Raw genomic sequence first — 23,871 nt, 5'->3', positions numbered from 1 at the left:
CTTTTTAATTCGTTCCGTGTGTACAGAACCTGTAGGCTAGCAGCTGCATATAAATTTTAATGTTGTTTTTAATATATTTGGAAAATATGATCAATAAAAAAAGGACGTGAGGCACTCGGGGACTGCCGCGGTAAAGCTATTGCATAGCATGCCTTCAAGCCACACCTGGAGCGTGAGGTTTTTTTCGTTACGGATTTTCTAGATTCGGTCCCCGCGCTCAAGGCCCGCGATAGAAGCTATGCAATAGCTTACTAACAGTTTCTTTGTGTACATAATGATATTCTGTGAAGTTGATGTTAAGTTGTATGATTTATCTGTTTCTTTTTTTAAATAAACATGTATTTAAAATAGGGATTGGTCTATTTAATTCATTTACAAAGTTGAAAATATAGTAAGAGTCGTATTTTTTACACAGCTTTTCAGATAAGTGTAATCGGTTTCTATCTTATTAATATTTACCTGAAATACGCTACGAGTAGGTCGAATATGAATGGTTCATCATGAACTAATACAGATCTTGCAGAAACTGCAACGGTATTGTTTTTCAAAAAATAAACAATATGACTACACAATTCATTTAAGTAAATTCCTCCACTAAAATCGTCCAAAGTAAACTTAAATGAATAATTATTTGCACCAAAATCCAATAAGTAGAAGTAAATTTAAATCAATAATAATTTACCAATGGTTTATACATTAAGCTCTCGGACTACGTGGTTGCAGGAAGGCACGGCGGGCGTGGTCATTCACGTTTTTAATCCAGCGTTCAGGACAACTTCATACTTCACTTTAATGCCTCCTCTGTGACGATTTGTAGTACATTGCTGCTTTTGTTAGAGTGGTGTGTTATGTTTATGTAGTTGTGGAGTGATGGATTAATTTTATTATGTACTACAAATATGTATTGTAACCCTACGTAGCATAATTTCTGAATTATGCAACAAAACTTAAAAATTATTGTATCTCCAGTAACATGGATAGTCTGAGTTCGAGAATTTGCTTTAAGTTCATTTAAATTTTAAAACGTAAGAAAAAGCTATTGAATAATTGTGCAGCGTATGCATAAAGATATAAATAAAGGCAATCTGTATATAGAAAATTATAACATTGCTTGTTACAGATGGCATACAAAAAAATAACGTAAGCCTATGTACGATTCAATGTTTTTAAACATCATTTTAACTACATAGAATCGTGGTATATTGTTTGTATTCATTGACAAATTTCCCAAAAAAAAAAAACAAAAATAAACCTACAAGTATCAAGATTGTTAATAGTTTTACACGCGAAACAAAAGTTCCAAAAATATTATGTTGTTTTTGAAGGGGAGAAATTATAAACATCGTGTTGTAAAGTGATAAAGACGCCAAAACTTTGACATGGGGTTCACGAATCACTTGGCTGTTGTAAAAATGTTTTGTTTGAATGTCTGTAACGCGAGAATCGGTGAAAACTTTAAATGAAATTATACCAGAGGGAGGTCCCTAATGTAATCACTAACGTTACATCGAACAATAGCTACATAGCTTGAAAACAATTATTCAATAGTTTTAAGTGTTAACGAAACTACATTTATTTGAATTAAATTATGTATGGAATGGAAAAGGTCAATAAAAATATTATAAAGACCCCCATCTCGATAAATTGACTAAAAGCTATCATTCCACCTTCGAAGACACCTATTCTTCGTATAATTACCGAGGATAATGATGATAAAAATATAATAAAAAGTCGGGTAAATAAAGTTTCCTTATATTTTGTTACACTGTTAATTACATTCTTAGCTTAATCTAATTAAAGCGTGTTAAAAAGTCAGTGAAGAAATCGAACCAAACGCAGATGAAGTAGCAAGTTTCATTGATTACAAAATTATAATATGAGTACTGAATAGTAGAGTCGTTAGCTCTACATAATATATATCTATATGTGTAGGTATACACCCTTGTGTAGGTATACATTCTGCATGTTAATACGTAGCTCGGAGTAAGTGCAATCAAAGTTTCCTCATTCATATGTATTGCTGGACATCAAATTTAAATTAGCCAGATTCTGGTTGTATTTAACGAGGAACATTATGCCAATGTTCCTCGTTAAATACAACCAGAATCTGAAGTTTGAATGAAAATGAAGAGAAAATGAAGTTTGAATAAAAATACCTAACTATTGTAGAAAGCTGTTCAAATAAAATGTTCTAGTATTTTTTTGGATATTTTCTCGCCCTTATTCCATGATCCAAATGATTTATTGTTTAATAAATAGTATCTGATAATTTAATCATCACATTATCACACCATTAATAATTTATTACCTCCTAAATTCTGACCACCTAAATTATTAAAAGACAGTCACTAAATCTTCTACGGTCTTACCACAAAACAATTTAAACACAGTCTAACTTTAAACCAGGGATCTGTCACTTTAATAGTTGTCTATGTGAAATACGACAAAACCAGATTGAAGAGAACCCGCGCCATGTCTAAAAATTTTTGTAGTAAGACAGCTAACGATATTGTAGAGAAAGCATACCCATATTATCTCCTCATTAAATATAATTGTATTGTCATTATGAACTATTGCGACGTAACTTCCCAGGTCTTATCACAGAGGTACCTATACTTTGGCGCCTCAGTTAACCTTTAACACTGATAACAGTACCGCGAAACGAAGATAACTACACGTGTGAATAAATAGCTTAATTACTAGATAGCTAACTAATATGTACTTGTTGTGACACGTGTTTGTTGTGGAACGTGTAAGATAGTTAATAGAATCAAAAATATTTGTGTTTATTGATACATTGTTAGTGATGTTATCTATAGTGAAATGCAAAATTGTTTATCTTTACAGTATATAAAAGAAAGTCGTGTGTCACGACAACTATAGTAAGTCGAGCGAGCATTTAGTACAAATAATAATGTGATACCTACAAGAATGATTAGCAAAATGATTAGTGAAATTGAAGGTGAGGTGAAATAAGCGTATTTGACGAAATTACTGAGTTCTATTCCACAGAAATTCGGAAATAATACTGATAACTTAACAAAAATTAACACAAATACCGTCAGTTAGAAGGAATATAAATTAAAATACCAAATATAGTGTGTTATAGCTTATAACCTGATCACTATAATAAATAGATTTTTAACTGACGTAAGACAGCGGTACAACTCTGGTATAACTAGTATATATATGACACTCAACATGTAAGATGTAAATATAAGTGTACACTATCTAAGTTACGAAGCAAGTAGTCACGCCGGTCCGCAAGTTTGTCCTTGCTTGCACAACTTGTGTCCAAGTTGCCAACTTAAGTCGAGAGGTCGCCAATTAGTCAAATTGACGCTAGACGGTATGTGCCATTCGTTAATGAATACTTTATGAGATGTGTTCGTTAACTCATTAATTTATTTACGATTAAAGACGTAATTGTAAACATTATGACGTTAGTTGAAGTTGACAGTTTGGTTTTTTAAGCTATTGCATAGCTTCTATCGCGGGGACCGAATCCAGAAATTCCGTAACGAAAAAACCTCACGCTCCCCACTCCGACGGGCACGGAGGTGTGGCTTGAAGGTATGCTATGCAATAGCTTTACCGCGGCAGTCCCCGAGTGCCACACGTCTTTTTTTATTTATTTACTTTAAGTTCGTACGATCGTGTGTAATCTTATCTGTAAAGCATTTACAACTACCAAATATAATTGTAATGAATTGTTATGTTATATATCTACGCTTAAAACTGACGAAGACGCAGTAATCAATAAATACTTTAGCATCGTATGTAGAGCAAATTTTTATCACTTTCTTATATTCCCACCTAGTTCTCTTTAAAATTACTATAACATTCTGAAATTTATTATGTTTAGAATGATTATCGTATAAGATTATGCCCGTCATAAGTCGTATTCTACATAAGAAAGCCTAACAAAACAGATCCTACGAAAAAGAATCACGATCATATCTCTACTGAACTAATTCTTGTCTAAAACTTTATGACTATTGCAAAATTATACATAGAAAAAAAATATAGAAATGGTCTTTCAAGCTGGGTCACTCTGAGCCCAATCCGAGAGCCTCTTCGCGAATGTTAATGATAATATTATTCACAAGAATATAACATAGAAATAACATGAGATATGAGCGTATGAGATTTTTTATAGTTGTTTTGCTGGACGCTAACAAACATTGCGCTAAGGGTGGTTAGATACGAAGCGATGGATTTAGTTTTATTTGATATTTCGAAAGAACAACTACATATTAACCTACATAAAGAAGAACAGCTACGAAATAATTACTTTGAAGTTTTGTTGCTTGAATTAAATTGCCTGAAATAAACACAAGAAAGCCTATTGTATTAATAAATAATCATCCAACTTTGATATAATAATATTTAAATCAAATGTACACACTTCTACCTACATAATTTCTGCTTATAATAACGATGTTTCAATTCACTTGAAGTCTTTAGCAATAGCTAAAGGCACTTTTTACCTACGGTTATTGCCTCTACAAAAACACTAATTTTCAATAAAGCCATTGTTCAACCGCCTCGTATGTAAACACCCTTAGACGTACTTGATATGCATGAGATATGTAACCACCAGTTAAGTCCTCTTAATATACTAGTCCGTATTTAGATATGAACTGTGGAAATGCTCTTCTATTTTATTTAGTAAAGTGTATGTTTAGCTTAATTGAAGAAGATTTAGTTCTAGTCTGACATATTTTTTTAGTTGATTAAATTTTGTAGGAGTTTTTTCTCGACGTAATCCATGTATATTGTATAATCTTTGTATATGAAAAATAATCACAGAAATTGTAATTTTTATTATTTTACTAGCGGTCCGCCCCGGCTTCGCCCGTGGTACCTACATGTTTAAACTATCCTATCTCTCAAGTTGGATCGAACTGCACATGGTGTGCGAATTTTATTATAATCGGTTAAGTAGTTTAGGAGTCCATTGAGGACAAACATTGTGACACGAGATTTATATATATTAAGATTAAATACTTAGAACGCAGTATAAAAAAAGGATGAGAGAGTGTTAACTAATGGGATTTAATAATATAATGCTTTTTTATTCTTATGTATAATTAAATACATTGCGGAGATTTTGTATTAAACAAAGCTATTAAAGCTATAAAAATTTTCCTATTACAATTTTTCCTATAAATTAATAATATTGTAGAGTTCTAACAATCGTAGTGTAGTGTGATTTTTGCAAATAAGAACTTGCTTTACGAGTCACTTGTATCTTTATGAATACGAAATGACATGCAGATTCAATTAGATAATCCTCCAAATAAAATACAGAATATATGAGTTAGTTCAATATATTATTATAGTCATGTATGTGCTACACAGTAATAAGTAAAAATTACGTATGCAAATCGTATAAGACTGGATATGAGATTCAATGAGTGGAATCGAATGAAGGTTCACTAGCATCGCTCGCAATCAGGTGCTCTTTTATTATAAGCATATCATGCGACACCCTTGCGCTGTGCTACGCTTGTAGAGGCTACGAAATACGCGGAAAATGTTAGTAGATTCTAGTAGTGTAGTATTTAGTTGAGCGTATATTAGTGGGACTGTTATATCTTCATATGAAACAACTATTTGCATCTAAATGTTAATATCAAAACAAAAAATTCATTGTCTAGTAATTAAGAAGTAGGTTTATTGTGTTTAAATGAGCTCTATGTTTTTTAAACAACATTCAAATACTACAAATGCTGTGTCATTAATTTGTACTAATATGAAATCTGACTTTATAACCTAAGCTAGTGTATCTTCTTATAGGTAAGGTTTTTAAAACTTATAAGTCTTAATGATATAGAAGATATATTTTTAGATCAATTTTTTTCTTTTCTACGGCCATTGTAATCATTATAATATCTTAATAATGGCTAAATTTAGCGAACTAAAATAAATGTCTAAACATTCCGTATGTGTCATGGCCACACATACATGGAGGCCTCCGTCACGCGCCATTCCGTCAGCAATACTGTCTAAAGCAATTTGTATGTAAATCAATTGTTCTTAATTCTATTTATGCCGATGGTTATTGAGCATTACTATTTACTTTCTCCAGATGCAGCTTGCACGCGATTCTTGCCCTTACATTCTGTAACATAAAGGGTAGTTTTGCGTATTCTTTGTAAGTACTTAACAAAAAACATAAGAAGTGAACGTGATGATAGGGAATTGTTAATAAGTCTGCATAGCGGTTATAAATTTTATTGTATTATAGATAGAGGATTTATTGGGCCGTTCGGTTGCTGTTAAATGTTATTACCTTGGGCTTCGGGTTTAGTTCGTGTGCGTGCGCGAAATATTTTGGAGGTAATTTAAGATTTTGTTGAATACCTAGTGTAAGATAAGTTGAGCCATTATGTATGTAATATGGTATGGATTAAGGCTATATGTTTAAAACAGACACCATAAAAGTTATAAAGGTGCAGGTCTTATCTAAAAATTTATGTTATTTTATTTAAGTAGGTATGCATTAATGTTACTAAAATATAATTGTTCTATTTTTATGTATAAATTTAAATTATTAGATACTAGAGGTCCGCCCCGGCTTCGCCCGTGGTACATATTTCGCAATAAAAGGTAGCCTATGTCCATTCTCGGGTATCAAAATATCTCCATACCAATTTTCGCATTTATAATATTAGTATGGATTGTAAAAAGTTAGTCTGCCGTGGTTTAACATCCCAGTTGTAAAATCAATTTTTATTCATACTACAGCATAGAAGAGCACAATCAAACTTAAAACCGAAGAAAAATTAAAACAGAAAGCCGACCAGTCAGAATTTTTTTCCCAGAAACATTTTTATAATTAACATGTGTTCAGTAATGCCTAAAGCTTGATTAAGCAACTAAATAAGTAAACATAAGTAAATAGGACAACAAATCACGCCAGATCCGATCGCCCTATAAGATATTTATGTGAGCTGAGTTAGCGATACACAACGATATACGCCTTTTGGATATGGCATTAATATCCTTAAAATATTTCTTAACTTCTTGTGTATTTTAAATAAGATATATATGCTTAAAATGCTCTTACTATGGACAACTGACTGAAACCACTTGAAATACAAGATCTAAATCACAATATTGTGTTTATATTAGAGGGAATCGAGTCTACACTTTTAGCCGTTTAAACATTTTTATTTTTTACGTTAAAAAATTATCGTATACTTCTAAATAGGGCTAGCATAATAAAGTTTAAATTCTGTAGTTTATAGAGGCAATTTAGAATTTGGCTAGGTTGGTTATTTTTGTATTATCTATAATTTCGTAGGTCTGTGTCTATCGGCCTCACCGCGGTATCGCGACGCGGACATATCCGATACAAGCTTAATTAGCTACCCCTGTCTTGGCGCAGATCTTACTAATTTTAGACACGAACGAAGTCTATTATTATTATTATTATAAAATAAAATAAATGTACTCTCTGTAAAACTTTCTTATATTTAAGGATACAGTAAAAGCATACTTTGAGTAAAATTTTAAATTCGAAATTGATTTTTGATTTTTTATTTATAAATTGAGCTGTTTCTTGATTATTGCACATACAAATATTTTTATTAAGATTCGAATTAAGTAAAAACTTTAAGTTATCAACATTATAATAAATCTAATACAGTCTCAAGTATTTAGCCTACACGCACACCTATTAAGCTATCAATATTTTTTACTTATATATTCATTCCACTCTAAATGTTTATATATCTTTAATGTTTTCTTAAGTAGTGTATACGTGCTGTTTATTTCTATAAATCAGGCGCGGACATCTTGCGGCCGAGCCTGCAATCTTCAATTTATCTGCCCTATAACTATCCAATATAATGTTTACAAGTCATTGATAGAACTACGTGAGATACATATTATTTAGTGAAGGGAATGTCTATTTAGTATTATGGGAACCTAAACTTATTATATTGGTATATTTTTTTTAAGTTTCTGAAGCATGTATTCAATTGATATAGGAATTCTATTAATTAACGTACAAGTAGATACAATATATTATTTATTTACTCGAATTTTTCTTTAATTAAGTATCTTGACGACCTATATGTATATGTATAGGTAAGGCTGTCATTTTTCCACACTGGAAATTATACTGCTTTCAAGGGCCCCATTCACAATGGGCAGCGTTGGGCGAGTAGAGGCAATCACGATAGTGTAGAGGGCCTAAATGTCTGTGATTGACCGTCATTGTTTATTCATAATCGCCATAATGGCCAAATATTCTTGGGCCAATGCTGCCAATTGTGAAGGGGGCCTTTAAGACATCATGGTGGTTTTAACTGCACATACATTACACCGAAACATATAAATGATACATGTACCAATAAAGATTTCAATTTGCTCGCACCCGCCCGCGAGTGCAGTTTAGTGCGGAGTGAAGTTAGCAAGATGGCTTGTCATCGTTTCGCAGTAAAGAAGAACTTGGTGTAGGGTGGCGGTACACTGGGAGAATTGTTGGAGCTTTTAGTCACCAGTTCTCATATCGTATAATTAATGTTACTTAAGTTAGTTCCAATAATTTTTATGTTCTTACCCAAATGGCGTCGGTGAAAAGCATACAGGTTTATTTTTCTCTAGTGTAGTATTTTTGTCCGTTGTGTTTACAATATCCTAATTTCGTTACAAGTCTCTTTTTGAAATGAAAGACCACGGTTCAAGAGAAAAATAAAGCACAAGCGTTGTGAAACGTCGGGACAGAGATTTTAATAAATAAGTAGCGTTTAAAATCCATTTAAAAAAATAATTTCAAAGTCTTTGAAGTAAAATAAAAAAAATATATTATAATTTCTCGCCACCACAAATTCTAAAATACTCTACAAATGCCACATCGAAAACTCTTTTTAAATATGTGTCATAAACCTAAGAAATCTCACTGTACCCCAAACCTTACCACCACGTGAAACAGATTTCATATCTCGATATCGTGTGCTGATTTATCCGCTGACCAGCCAGCCATGTGCTGCTGAGACGAGTCTATTGGCTTCAGCTGATATTGAGAACTTTAATTTTGTTCTATATTGAGATTAAAATTAAACAGCTTATTGTATTTAAAGTACTTAGTTTGCTTGTGTAATTTTTTTGAAGGGAAACTTCTTTATCGGGGTTGGAAAAAAATTTAGTGTAACATTTTTTCGTTACGCGTGACATTTTTCCGTTACGCGCCATCGTTTTCTTATCCCTACCGCGCGTGATTCGACGTATTTCTGTAAAGTTGCATATAGTAAATTATTTTTTGAAAAATAAGGTCATAAGGAAGTTTCACTTCTTACGTGTTGTATACTAGTACACGCAAACATTTCTTAAAATAATGAAACGAAGTTATTAGAAAAAATATACACAGAACGAGCAGCATCGCGAAGCAATTGCTGTGCGAAGCAGCTCTGTTTATGGGCCCAACTAACGAATAATAGTGATTTGGTGTAAGATATTTTTGGGTTGTATGTATAATATTTAAGAGTGGTACTTGAACGATATAACATACTAGCTTTCCGCCCGCGTTTTCAAAGAAAAACCCGCTAGTTTAACGTTCCTGTGGGATTTTCGGGATAAAACCTATCCTATGTGTTAATATAAGTTACCATCTATATGTGTGCTAAATTTCATAGTAATCGGTTCAGTACTATTTGCGTGAAAGAGTAACAAACACATACATACACATCCATCCTCACAAACTTTCGCATTTATAATATTAGTGGGATCAAACCCTTTTTGAATAATTGTATGTGTTCTATGCAATCATCGCGATTTCTACATTGAGTAGAATAAGCTAAATGTTACCACTATATTTACATCTAAAAATATTTATGTCATTTAAATAAAAATGAATTCTATAACCCACCTCATAATAATTATGAAAAGCAATAAAATGAAGGTTTATTACCTCATAAGCTCAGTCATTGCGACGAGAGGCGACACTATTGAATGTTAACGAGTGCACGTGATGTACTTAACAATACTACAATTTACAATATTAGTTTGTAGTTTTAATTATATTATAATATACCCGAAAGGCCCAACTACTTTTTATTATGATCATCATCGGATATAAACTTTGAATCAATTTTAAGCACTAGCAAGTTGTCATTTTACAAATAAAACTATTTGTAATCTATACTAATATTATAAAGCTGAAGAGTTTGTTTGTTTGTTTGTTTGAACGCACTAATCTCGGGAACTACTGATCCGATTTAAAAAATTCTTTCGGTGTTAGATAGCCCATTTATCGAGGAAGGTTATAGGCTATATTTCATCACGCTACGGGCAACAGGAGTGGAGCCACGGGGGTGAAACCGCGCGGAGCAGGTAGTTATTTATAAATGTAATGCTTGAGCATTTCATTTCATGCAATTTTTGCAATTTTTAGTAGATTGGACTGCAATGTATATTATTTTTACAATTTGACAATATGTACGAGTTCGAGTAAACGAGCTTTTACAAGCTTACGTGAATTAAAACATTGTGAAAAAAACATCTTTAATTAAATAATTTTAATACCTTTCATATACAAAATGTAATATAATCTCAAGTGGGTTTGTTCCTAAGGCATGAGGTGCGAAGACTGCGGTTAGAGGGGGGGAGGGGGGGGAGATTAATTACAGTACAATCGGAAAGCTGACAGTATCCTTGTAGCTAGGACATGTCTGCTCTATGTATCGAAATGGTCTTGACTGTTGTATATATTGTTATAGCTTATTTGTAATATCGTACAGTATTAACTGTTGAGTTAAAGTTCAAATAGGTATAAATGCTTTAATATATTTAGCCCCTACTTACTACTCTATTGTGATGTAATATTTGTTCTACATTTAGGTTCTACGCCGTAGCCGTAGCATACATTGTAATCATACATCTAAAAGCTATTTGACATAGGCCAATGATTATTTATCGCTAGAAATATGATTATTATAATATGGTCCACATATTTAAGTGATGTGATTTTACTTTTTAATCTATGTTTTCTCTGCTCTGCTATAATAATGATATTATTGAGATACGTAGTGTCTTCGTCTTTATCTGTATGTATTTATTTTTATTATTGTAGCAAATGAAAGCTAGGTAAAATTACAAATAGAGAGTTCGTATACTTCTTTTATCATCTTCTGTACGAGTTATAATTTTCTAAGACAGTTATTTTATTAAAATCCAACGAAACTATAATCTTCTATCCATGTAACCTGACGCTGACAGTAGGTCGTGGTCAGGTGGGCGCCGGTGGGGGGAGACGTGGGGGGAGTGGCAGAGATTAATTGCTGTTTGATCCGACAAGTGCACCCCAGGTACCTGACTGATTTACTGACTGGCAGCTAATGTAGTTGTAGTCATTCTAGCTGTAATGGATGTGTGGAGGGAAATATTTTTTGATTAGCTTGTATACTGTAAAAAGTATAAAGCCTCATTAAGAACTATGTGGTCTAGTGAGAGAATGTTTCAATGCAATGTAATCGTAATCAGATTGTTTGTATTTATTGATTTATTTGTGTTAAAGTAAAAAATTCAATAGTTTAGTCTTTGTTTCAGCGAAGTGTTAGTTTCAAGTCAATTTTAAGAAGATATTATACTGATTTTTTAAATTGTTTTTAAGAGTTATAATATATCCTTCTAATCTAATCACAGGTTAAGTTACAAATAAAAAAGTAAGTTATTGTTAACGTTTCAAAATAAAAACCTGAAAATTAATAAAAATCCCGTGCTTGAAAAATTATAAAAATTCTCCCAGCCTTTTTTCAGTACCATGTAAAACATCTCCATAAAATAAACCAAAACAGAGGCTTTTCAGCTCTCCCAGGGTTGCGTTAAAAATTGATTTTCCCCGCGCTCCCACGGGCCGCCACGTGGGCATTAATTGCTGTAAGTAATGACCCTTGTTCGTTTGACAGCCCTTGACACCTGATACGATGTTAATACTGGATGAATCTACCTTTATTTTGATTTTTTGTGTGGTTAGGATTGTTTAGTTTAGTGAAGTATTTTGTTCTTTTCGATTTGGAGTTAAGCAGGGAAGCAAAAAGGTGCAATCGGGACGACTTTCCGTTCCTCGGTTACAGAAGCTTGGATACTAACTCAATGATCACTTAAGTATCAGTGTAGGAAAGTTTCAATAGATGCCGTTTTCTACATTTCTTTATTCAGATATAAATACGAAATATATGTAGAGTTTAAAATATTTTAATTAATAATACCTACGATTATTACGGTTGTCACATCAAAATTATGTACTAGCAACATGAAAAATGCGTCCAATCCGTGTAATAAGCATCTGTATCTCATCCAGCAAGTTGGACGTGATGTGCCATTAGTGCGATATGAAGGAACAGGTCAGCGCCGGCCCTAATCGACGCCGCAATCCATCACCCACGTGAATAGGTGAGACGGTAGCGTCAGCAAAACATACGGGATATTTGGAAAAAATAGTTGATTTTTTATTGAAGTTATTGAACGTGGAAAGACTGTGGTTTTATTATGCTTTTATTTGATGCGAAATTTTTGATTCATTAAAACGAGCGTTACTTTGTGAGAAACTAATTAATTACTGCGTGACCTGCGTGGGTTTAATATCGTGCCAGTCGATTGAAACACTGCTTATTTCATAAATAACCTATAATACATAATAATGAAAATGATTGAATTATGAAATATCCCCATAAAACGCATCTATAATTCTGGCACACATGAATAGTCTCGCTATATTTCATACAAATACATATTAGGTCAATTTTTTTGCCAAAAACATTTGACATGTCATCAATGTTTGCTGACGGTACGACGAGCGTCGTGCAATTTGAGTGTGGGCGCACGTGTTACGTGTAATGACGCCGCCGCGCCGCCGAGTCGCTTCTGATCGATCATTACTAATACCTTTGCTTGCTTTCGATTGGTGTAATGAATGAAGCTGTAATAGCCTGTGAATAATAATGCTAATTGCTATAAATATTAGTTTATGAAGCCGTCTCTAGTGTTTGTTTTGAATGATATGTGATGACAGTAGTTCATATTTTCAGGATAAATGCTGGTGATGTTGGAAAATGGTAATAAAATTGAACGTTGAAATCTGAGGTAAGGAGTAGGTATGTGTCTATGTAGGTACTAAGATTGTGATCAATTAATAATGCCTGACGTTGTTTAGTGTTAGACTAATCGGTAAAACAAAACCTTTTATATTTAGTGTATAATATTAATTTCCCCAAATTTTAACTGTATTATTTTAAAACTTTTTCAATAAAGATTTTTTCTATTTCTATTTCTATTTCAAATAAATATTCACTATTTCGATTATTCATTAGTAATGATGGTCGAAAGCTCATCTCTCTATATCAAAGCTCTTAAGGCTACCTATACGTATTTCCAGTGAAATAACAGTATAAACACGGTAGCGGCGAGATGCAATGTGCACATATCCGATTACACATAACTACATCACATTTCCATTTACCACAGGCACATCTGCTGGATCTGATTGCGAGGTGCCTCATCTGCTAATCCATTACCTCGTCCCATATTTAATTCCAACCTTGCACCCTCGAAAGTATAGCAATTGTCCGCGCCGGGCGCACATGTCGTTGCCCTTGGTATAAAATTTGATATATTGCACCGCCAACATGTGAACTACCCTCTTGGCTTAAACGGTGAGCACTCTGTGACCGAGAAACTGGGGACAAACGAAACTCAACCGCAAGCAGATACAATAGAGTCGATAATGCATCGTGTAGAAGAGATAGTGGCACTTCGAATACAGAAGATCATATTGGCGAGCTTGAATTATAGCCCCTAAGTGCAGAGGCTGTAAGATTGTTCTTAAGAGGCTGGACGAGGGCGAAATGGCAAATGCACTTCGCATGCCTGTGCAACTGATTGTGAGGGACGCAGAGGTAAGATAATGCAGATGTTTCGGAGGGAAGGTAGCCACCCTCCGAGAGATATTGATGACGGCAACAATTTCGCTTAACGTTTTCAATTAATATAAATGCTCGCCAGATCCTATTACTGGATTATAAGAATGGTTTTAGTGTTTAGGTACTGGAATAACTCTGTTTAAGTTTGCTAGGAATTTTTGTTACGAAATTCACTTTATTTATCATATAGTTTTCTTCAGAAGAAAATGGTTGATTCATGATTTTATGCAAAAATGTTCAGAGGAATTCATGAATTGAAAATTATAATTTCGTACTTTCGTCAAGTAACTTTTTATATCCTTTGGTAATTTTTTTACAACTTTCTAAACAACCAAAATGATTCTATTCCATTTTATATACTAAATGTAAAAACAAATGTGAGTATTCCAGAATTTCGATGTATATTTTATAGCACTTTGCAAGACAAGAAATGAATATTGTTTTTACAATCGCAAGATGGAATTACGCGGTCCGCAAACCGGTGCGTCCATAAAAAATGGAACTGGCAACTTCGCAGTTGGAATCGAATAAAAACGATTCATCAATTCCGAATCCCGGTGAAAGTTTCACCGTCTGAGCGAAATCGATATGAAATTAGCTAATGGAAACTTGATAGCCGACAAAAAACTGAATCCCCGCAAGCCCCCGTGAGCGCATTTCGCGACAATAAATCTCTGCATTGTCCCGACGACAGATGGCGTGCACCCCCCGCTACAGGTAACGTTATACCCACGAGCTACAGAACGACCCCAGCACCAAAAAGCGCTGCCGAAATTAGGGTTCGGAGAGGAGATTTAAATGAAAGCGATGTAAGCGCTTGTCAGGTAACTGCATTAGACACGTACAATAGAATATTCAATTATGTTAATGCGCACGTTTGAGCCATGTGGGCGATTGTCCGCCATTTTTGTTCAGTCGCGTGCACAATGAGTTCGGATTAGGGTTGTAACGGAGGCCTACTTAGCGGAGGCGGAGGCGGATGCGGAGGTGAAGAGGTTCGCCTCCGCGGATGCGGAGGTTAACGGAGGCGGAGGCGGAGGTGAAATTTGTTGGGAAAATTTATAATTATCGTCTACTTCTACAAAGTACTGCCAAATTTCACTAGTTTTCGGCTTCATCACGTTATTTAAATAACAATCCTTACTTACTAATATTATAAATGCGAAAGTAACTCTGTCTGTCTGTCTGTCTGTTACTCAATCACGCCTAAACTACTGAACCAATTTGCATGAAATTTGGTATGGAGATATTTTGATACCCGAGAAAGGACATAGGCTACCTTTTATTGCGAAATATGTACCACGGGCGAAGCCGGGGCGGACCACTAGTACCTAATAATTACGCACAAAATTACTTAAAACAATCACGGCTCAATTGCAACTATCGAACGCTTTGACAAGTTGATTCCTGTTATTCATTCACTCACACTCCCACCACTCGCTTGGCCGCGGCTCTCGACCATTTCACTTGAAAACACGCAGCCGAGCAGCTGCGTCGCCTAGCATCGCTCCTTGCGCGTTGTTTGTGATCGTAAATGAACTTCCGATATGACTCCGCATAAATTTTGCGGAGGCGGATGCGGAGGCGGAGGTTAAATTCTTTGCGGAAGTTCCGCAGTAACGGAGGCGGAGGCGGAGTTCCGTTACAACCCTAGTTCGGATTATGTCGCCCGTTTCAATTGTAACGGTTGGATTTTGACGCATCTCTTTCTATTCTATTTAAACAAGCATTACAAATGTATTTTGTTTGATTCGCTTTGTTTCTCTTTTTTGTTTACCCTTCAGATTCCGTTTAATGTGTGTTTTATTTTATTACTCAACAATCGATTGAGAATTTCATTTCTTCAACAAGTATTAGATAATGTAATATATTCTATTATGACATATATTAATGTATTCTATTTCCTTGACAATTTGCCTATTCACTATTATATTTGATAAGATATGAAAGATAGATCTCAGGATTCATAAAACAATCTTCCTTTTAAAATAAAGTCACATGCGAACGCAATTAACGTCGCGCCAAAGTTACACATGGGATTACATCAGTACAAGTTTTTCCTATTTTAATTAAGGCTATGGTCGGATAGCGGCAGATCAAATTTCAATTTAAACTTTTCGCATTAACTCTCGTCTCTCAGTACAGAGCTTTAAAAATACGCTTCAGGGAGTAATCGGGCAATATTCTAATGACACTTAAGGTTGATGTTCCGACCGTCCCTCCATACATTTTTGATTACCTCTAAACACTTAACACAGACACTATTTCTTTAAAACTAATCATTTTATCACTTCTCTATAATGAAATGTGTGCGCGTTCGACCTTTTTAATCAATAATTTACAATATTTACTTAGAAAAACAACAGTAAAATACCGGAAAAATTTGACACTTCTACAGTAGTGTGCGTGACTTTTGCCAAGCGAAACACGACATAAAGCACGACATCTAGCGCATAGACTATATACTTATTACAGATCTAGCGCGTCAATGTCTAAACGAAAGGCGATGTTTAGACATTGACGCGCTAGATGTCGTGCATTCGCGTTCGTTATCTTATGCATAATGAGCATAATTCTAATAAATCAAAGTTCTGTGTAAAAATTGAGTAATTTCATTTCCAATCGTTCAAAGAAAATAACAATAAAATAAAATAAAACTAATGACCTTAGAAACTATGTTTTTTTTTATTTATTACTCATTATTGTTCGTCCGTCGTAGGTCTGTAAACTGTATTGTACACTGAAGGTAAATGGTACTGTAGGTACTTTAGTTCGGCGTCGTCGCTCGTCGGCTTGATATAAAATTACATTCTTGATTTCATTGACACGCGCTATGATTTGCGCGCGGAATTTCTTGTGTTGTGAATTTATTTTTGATTCAAATTGCAATGTTTCTCTAGTATGCATTTGAGACTATATTGTAAATTGTAATAATTGATCGTGGGTATAGTAATTAATTATTCTAATAACGCAATTAGTAATATATGTATTTTCGGTGGGATTCAAAACAAAAAATTGGCCCGTGATTTTTATGAAATTTCACCACATTGCAAATCACATCAATCATAGTTCATACACATGTATGACGAAAGTGATTAGTATTGTGGCTAACATTGACTCATCAGTTCATCACTGAAACCAGTGATAAATCAGTACCTATATCATATTGTGTTTGAATATTTTTAAACAATGATATAAGTATACAATTATTATAAATCGGTAAACTATCAAAGTAATCACAAACTTGCAAACATTGGTAAAATGTCCAGTAGTTTATGAACCTATTCATTACAATTTACAATCAAACAAACAAACAAAGTTTTCCTCTTTATAATATTAGTGTAGACAAACACTATGAATACGATCACTAATGCAAATTCGGGGATTTTCTAATTATTGCTAAATAATAATTGAATTCGTTTTGAAATACTCTATAATTTTTAGTGTATAAATAGACATTTATAATGTGGTGCTCATTTTTTTTGTACTGCTAACGCTATTGTAGGTACCTATTTTCGTTGTTTTATTTCAAGTGAACACGGCCATACAATTTTGTCACGAGCCGCCTATGATTGTAGGTACTTTTGTTAGGCTCCTTCGTCGTCCGCGTCGGCTCGAAAGTTCTTGATTTCATTGTCACGCGCTATGATTTGCGCGCGGATTTTCTTGTGTTGTGAATTTATTTTTGTATTATTATTATTTTTTATTTATTTTTTTATTTTATTGATTCAAATAAAATATTTCACTAGTATGCATTTGAGACTATATTGTATTATGTATAATTTATCGTAGGTATAGTTATTCTTATAACGCAGTTATATTTTCGGTGGGACAATTTGACCCGTGATTTTTCTGAAATATCACCACGTTGCAAATCACATCAATCATACACACGTATGACGAAAGTATAGTGGCTATAATTGACTCATCAGTTCATCACTGAAACCAGTGATAAATCAGTACATATATCATATTTTATTGTGTTTGAATATTTTTTAAACAACGATATATACAATATTATTATAAATCGGTAAACTACCAAAGTACTTCCGAATTTTCAGACAGACAAACAAGTAGTTTGAACACGCAGTTTTCTTATACTAGTAGCAAAAATCAAAACCATAATATTATGTTTCCCTACTATATTTTACTAAAAGTCGAGTGCGTCGAAATCGTAAATAATAATATGTTTTTCACCTTCCTGGTTATTTTCCCATAGTAAATAGTGTTTTAGGTTTGTTGTTGTAGGTAGGAATAATAATAATTTTGTAATAATTTTGTCACGAGCCGCCTCTGGCCTCTGGGTGAAATAAACAAGTCAAATGATTTTTGTTCTAATTGTATTTTGGTAGTAGTTTGTTTAGAATTTACATTACCATTGTTTAATTTTTATTTTGTATTTTCAGTAAAATAAAAAGATGAAAAACTTCATTAGGTATATTGTACGACACCTCACTCTGAATCGCGCTAGCGAAATTTTTTCGTTATAGAGCACATATACAACTTTCGGACAATCTTCATTGAGGCCGGCCGGCAAATCGAGTATGTCGAGAAACTTCACTTATTCGATGGAGGTATTCTACCTTCCTTCCTCCACAGTTGTGGGACCCCGACGTGCATTGAACACGCAGCTTTCTGATACTAGTAGCTAATATCAAAACCACAGATATGTCTGTGATCAAAACCATAATAATATTTTTACCTATTATTTTACTAAAAGTCGAGTGCATCGAAATCGTAAATATGTTTTTCACCTTCCTGGTTTTTTTCCATAGTAAATAGTGTTTTTGATTTGTTGTTGTATGAATAATTATTCTTACTTGTTGGTTATGAAATGTATTTTGAAATAATTTACTTTTACAAATCATTAGTGATATTAGTTTTGAGTGAAAATGCTTGGATCAGCATAATATCATATTTGCTACTTCAAATACATGTTTTGATAAAAAAAAACAATAGTGTAATGTAGGTAATAAAATAAAACTGCGTTTTATTGTAGGTAATCAATTTTGACATTATTTATTTCCCAAAATTACAATAAAATAGTTTACGCCAACAAATATAACTTTTATTTTTATAACAATCCTACTTCCTACTAATGCGAAAGTTCATACATGTTTCAAAAGAAAAACTTTTACTTTTACTATTATTTCAATTTATCCGGTTTAATTAAGACTTAATATTGATACATATGATCATTATAAATACAAATAGGAATTAACAATATAACGAATACGTGGCACAACTAAAATTTTACCGATACCACCCGTGGTCATTCTCCTTTGTGGGTCATTTGTAACAGGATGGCGGTTCTACAGCGAAACAAGAAAAATGATGGTCAGAACGCTGATACCGGATACCTTAAGATACTGTAATATAAAATATTACTAGATTAGATAAAATATTATAGGTAGTATCTTCACCGTGTGTGACGCGCTTTACATTCACGCCATCTAGAGTTAAATCTTTATCATTTTTGTATACGTCTGTGTGTGTAAACGACCCTGTATGCAATGACAGATGTTAAAACGCATAATTTTACCGAATTGGGTGGATTTTAAGGCAATGATATAACATATTTCAATAAAATATAATATTCAGTAACCGCCATGACTATTCCTAGGTTTGATGACTATTCCAATTACGCAAAAACTCAAATAAACTAGAAATGTAGAATTCAGCGCCATCTAGCGGGATATTGGCTGGGAACAGATCGTTGCAATCACCTTAAGCTTCGAAAGTAAACCGCGGAGAAACGTGCCCGCAGTTGGAGCGGGCGTTTTATGTGTAACATGAAAAAAGAAAACAAAAATTATTTAATTTCTAGTAGTATTAAATATTATATGTTCTAGTAGTAGTATTAAATAGATTTTAATCCATTATTGGCAACGGAGTTAACTTTTACAAAATAATGGATGTGATATTTTTATAAGAAGAAAAAGAGAGACCATTTTTATGACAAGGAAAGTAGTGAAGTAACCGTCTTATGATGTGGTCTCTGTATTATGAATTATTATGAAGTCATTACTCATTATAGGCATAGTAAAGGGTGCATGTTCATTTTCCTATCAATACGCATAAAATTCTTCCGTTTCTGAGTAACGCAAAGCCGAAAGGACTGAGCGTAGAAAGTAAAAATTTCTGTGAAGGTTTCTTACGTTTTGCAGGTGTACATAATATAATATTTCCCAAAATTACCTACCAGTAAATACAATAATTTAAATAACCAGTATTAAATGCGTTTATACTCTCAAATCCGCTAGCAGTCAAGTAGTTATATTACAATAGAAAGGTTACGACGCGTCATTTTTGCGAGCGTTGATATTGCGCGCGTAATTACGCGGGGCCAAAAGTGAATTATATTTTTACGAGCAGAGTGTTTTACGCAATTATTGTCTGTCGTTTTGTTACGTTTATGAATTGACAACGAATTGCTGGACAATTATTGCTGTTTAGGTAGAGCAGGAGGTCTTTTAAATTACAGGTTAGTCAAATATTGTACGAACTTAGTACGTTTAAAAATGGTGAAAGCGGGTTTTATTTTCAATATCATACTGAAACAGTTATTATACTAGATTTGCATTATCAAAATACAGATATAAATTATATATCTGAAATATATTCTATATTCCGGAAAGCCGATTATACGTATAGAGAAGAGCGGAAAAACCTCTGCAACATAAATATTATGCTTATCAATAGAAAACATTAATTAGGTAATGCACAATAAAATAAAGTGTGCAAATAAACTTCTTATTCATATTAAGTTTCACAAGGCATACACAATATGATGAAATTAAATTAGAACAGAATGCCTAATTAACTAAGTCAATGAGAGAAAATATAGCTATATACATTCATTTTATAATTTGTGAAAACCAACAAAAAGAAATCTTTTTCCTGAATCTACGAAATATAAAAATAAAAGAACGTCTAAACAATAGGTAATTACCAACTACTAACTCATTAGTGTTTGTTGCGATCAGGAAATACGTGATTCGCGCGCTTTTCCACAGATAATAACAAATCCACAAATAATAAATACAGATTATAGATATTAGAGCTGAAGATTGTTTGTGGTGTGGATTAACGTTAATTGTTACAAGTTCACCTAATTGTTTTATTGTCTGAGATTAGGTGGTTATTATTTATTATTAAAATTATAAGATAATGAATCACATTTTTTGTTCAATATAATCAGTTGCAGAAAAATAAATGATTATTAAACTAATTTTATCCTACAATAGCTACTTAATATTATGACAAGTAGAAGTAAAAAATAAGTAATTAAAATCTAGCCAGAATGCAGTACATAAATAAAAAAAACAATTTATGGCCCATGAGGGGATCGAACCCGCGACCTTCGCGTTATTAGCACGACGCTCTAACCAACTGAGCTAATGGGCCGATGGAGGACTACTTGAAATTAAGGTATATTTCATTTTACCATTTATTTATCATGGATGATTTGATCTACGAATACCACATTTTATTAGGCAATATATTATTATCATAAAATCGATTATAATAAATTATCACGAAACTCCAATGTAAGTTGAATAATTCATTCTTAGTTTTTATTAAACATAGAACCATTTCTGCACTAATAAGACTTTTCGATTACAAAAACCGCATCAAATCTGATCATCTCAAATTCAAACTTTCATGTACATTTTTACAAGTATTTATGTTTAGTCCTATAAATTTCTTAAACTACCACTGAGATACTTAAAAATATAATTTATTAAAAATAAAATTTATTTTGCCAAAAAAATGTATCGTAAGTATATGAAATAAACCTTTTTTTAATTTTAATTTGAAATATAGCTGTTATCTAGCTATCTACCATACCGAGGTCATGTAAGCTAGATTCTCAGGTGAATAGTCTGTTTATGTCAGCGTTTAGCAATAAATCAATCAGTTTTGCGGAGGGGCGGAATGGGCTGGGTTTAGAAGCGGAGTTGGTATGGAGAGCTTCGCAAAACTACTGATATGGGACAGAAAACTGTGGAGACTATCAGGATTTTTAATACCAATTTATTTTCAATATTTTCAAAGTTGGCTGTGATTTCATCATCGTCATCGTCAGCCCATATATTTTCCCACTGCTGGAATATAATTATGCCTCCTATGAGATTTGGGATCTATGATGCGTTATTATAATATTATTAATAATAAAGTTTTTGAGGTTGTTGTTAGTAAGTGATCATATAATTAAAAATTTCTTAAAATTAGATACATCTTCAGAAAGCCTAGCTTTCGGTCACGCAATAGGCTCGTTATAAGCCCTTTACCTGTTTCTTGTTTGAAAAAAAAACCCTCAAAATAATAATTTTATAAATAAATGTTCTATGTAGCTCCATGGTTTCCGTATTCTGGTGCGTACTGCGTGGCGAGTGGCGCGGATATGTCAAATTGACGTGGATTGTTGTCAGAGCTGTGTGACGTCACGGTACATCGGGCGAGTCGAGCCGTTCCGGGCTTGACAAACATACGCATTGTGGAGTTTTGCAGGGAAATTCAGGGAAAATTTTTGAGGTGTAGATGAATGTTGAGAGATTGTTTGTATAATAATTATTAACTAAGTAAAAGTTTTGTATATAAGTAAGCATATTTGTTTTATTTTTTTGGTGAAAATCATTCTCATCAATCACATAACAATATTTTTTTAATATTATGCTATACATTTTAAACAGACTTAAAGGGATACTTGTCCTAAAATTACGAATCTGGCTATTTTTGCTTCAACATTAATATCATCATCAACCTATTTTGTTTCTACTGCAGAGACGGTGAAAGCAATGAATACCTTCGTCACTGGTCTTGCCTTACTGTTTCATTTTAATACCATAAATAAATTATAACGTATTATATGACGATATAGATAAGCAAGATGATATACAAAACCTTAAACTAAGAAAATTCTTAAAAACGACGAATCCTTATTGGTCAGAACATAAAACACACACCACCATACACAGCGTTCAAGACGATACTGCAATAATCCGTTTACTTTTATCTCCAAGGCTTGTTTCAAAACCAAGATATCCAGCACCTATCCCAGGCTTTATTACAAGGGGATAGAGTTGATTTTCCCTCAGCAATGTGTTAAGCAAGTTGGTTGTGTCCATCAAAGAGGTTATTACCTGAAGGATATAAAGTCCAAAGCGAAATGCAAATAGAGGAAAGTAGAGATGGTCTCCATTTTAGATATGATCGGGTTTGGAACGTCTAGAATCTAGATATTAATTTTGATCAAATAGTGTATTATTTTAGAATTTAGAGCATGCAACTGGTTGTGGAAATAGACTTTTCCGAGTGCATTTTTAATTTAAAGAGTTACTTATATTTTAATCAATGGAATGCTTTTTATTTGGTTTTATATTAATTGATCTATTTTTTGTTGAGTTTCAGCTAAGGAATACGTATAGATTGGTATATTTGTATATTAAATAGCTATGGTAATAATATGGCCTTAAAGGATATGAAACTGTACTATATTCGCGATAATATCTAACATAGTTAGTGCGATAGTAAAATTTATTTTTTTTAAAGTTTAAAGATAGTTTTCTTTAAAAAATTGATTTTCACCGAAATATTTATCAATTTCCATCGCAAGGGACCATCACTAGTTTAAAAAAACGCTGACTGGTCTCGTCTTGTCCGTTTACGAGCCGTTGTAAAGTGTAAAAAGTGCCAAGTGTTTGTTTATCGTGGGCGGGATTGGGAAACATAGCTTTGAGACCCGCTCGTTTCTATTTATGAGGAAAGTAAAAGTATATACGGATTTCCATTGATTTGTACTAGACGTTGTGGAATTGTTTATGTATTTGGTAATTTATTTAAATCACATTAAAGTGCAATTTTAAAATTTTGAAGGTACATATCTTGACTTTTTAGATTTTGATGTTCCGCTTCGATTATCATAGCTTGCAAGATT

The 23,871-nt window shown here is 33.1% G+C and overlaps 1 non-coding gene across 1 annotated transcript; it reads right to left on the bottom strand.

The window, feature by feature from the left end:
* Window positions 1-21,264: 21,264 nt before the first annotated feature.
* Window positions 21,265-21,338, bottom strand: TRNAI-AAU (transfer RNA isoleucine (anticodon AAU)). Its single transcript has one exon. It is a non-coding gene; the product is annotated as a tRNA-Ile (tRNA).
* Window positions 21,339-23,871: the final 2,533 nt, after the last annotated feature.

This window comes from Colias philodice, chromosome 10 (assembly GCF_061535455.1).
Source record: "Colias philodice isolate Cphi_HAF_F1 chromosome 10, ilColPhil1 Martin Lab GWU primary, whole genome shotgun sequence".
NCBI classification, from domain to species: Eukaryota; Metazoa; Arthropoda; class Insecta; order Lepidoptera; family Pieridae; genus Colias; species Colias philodice.
The sequence above is the reverse complement of the archived record's forward strand: the minus strand, read 5'-3'. Positions and strand labels throughout refer to the sequence as shown.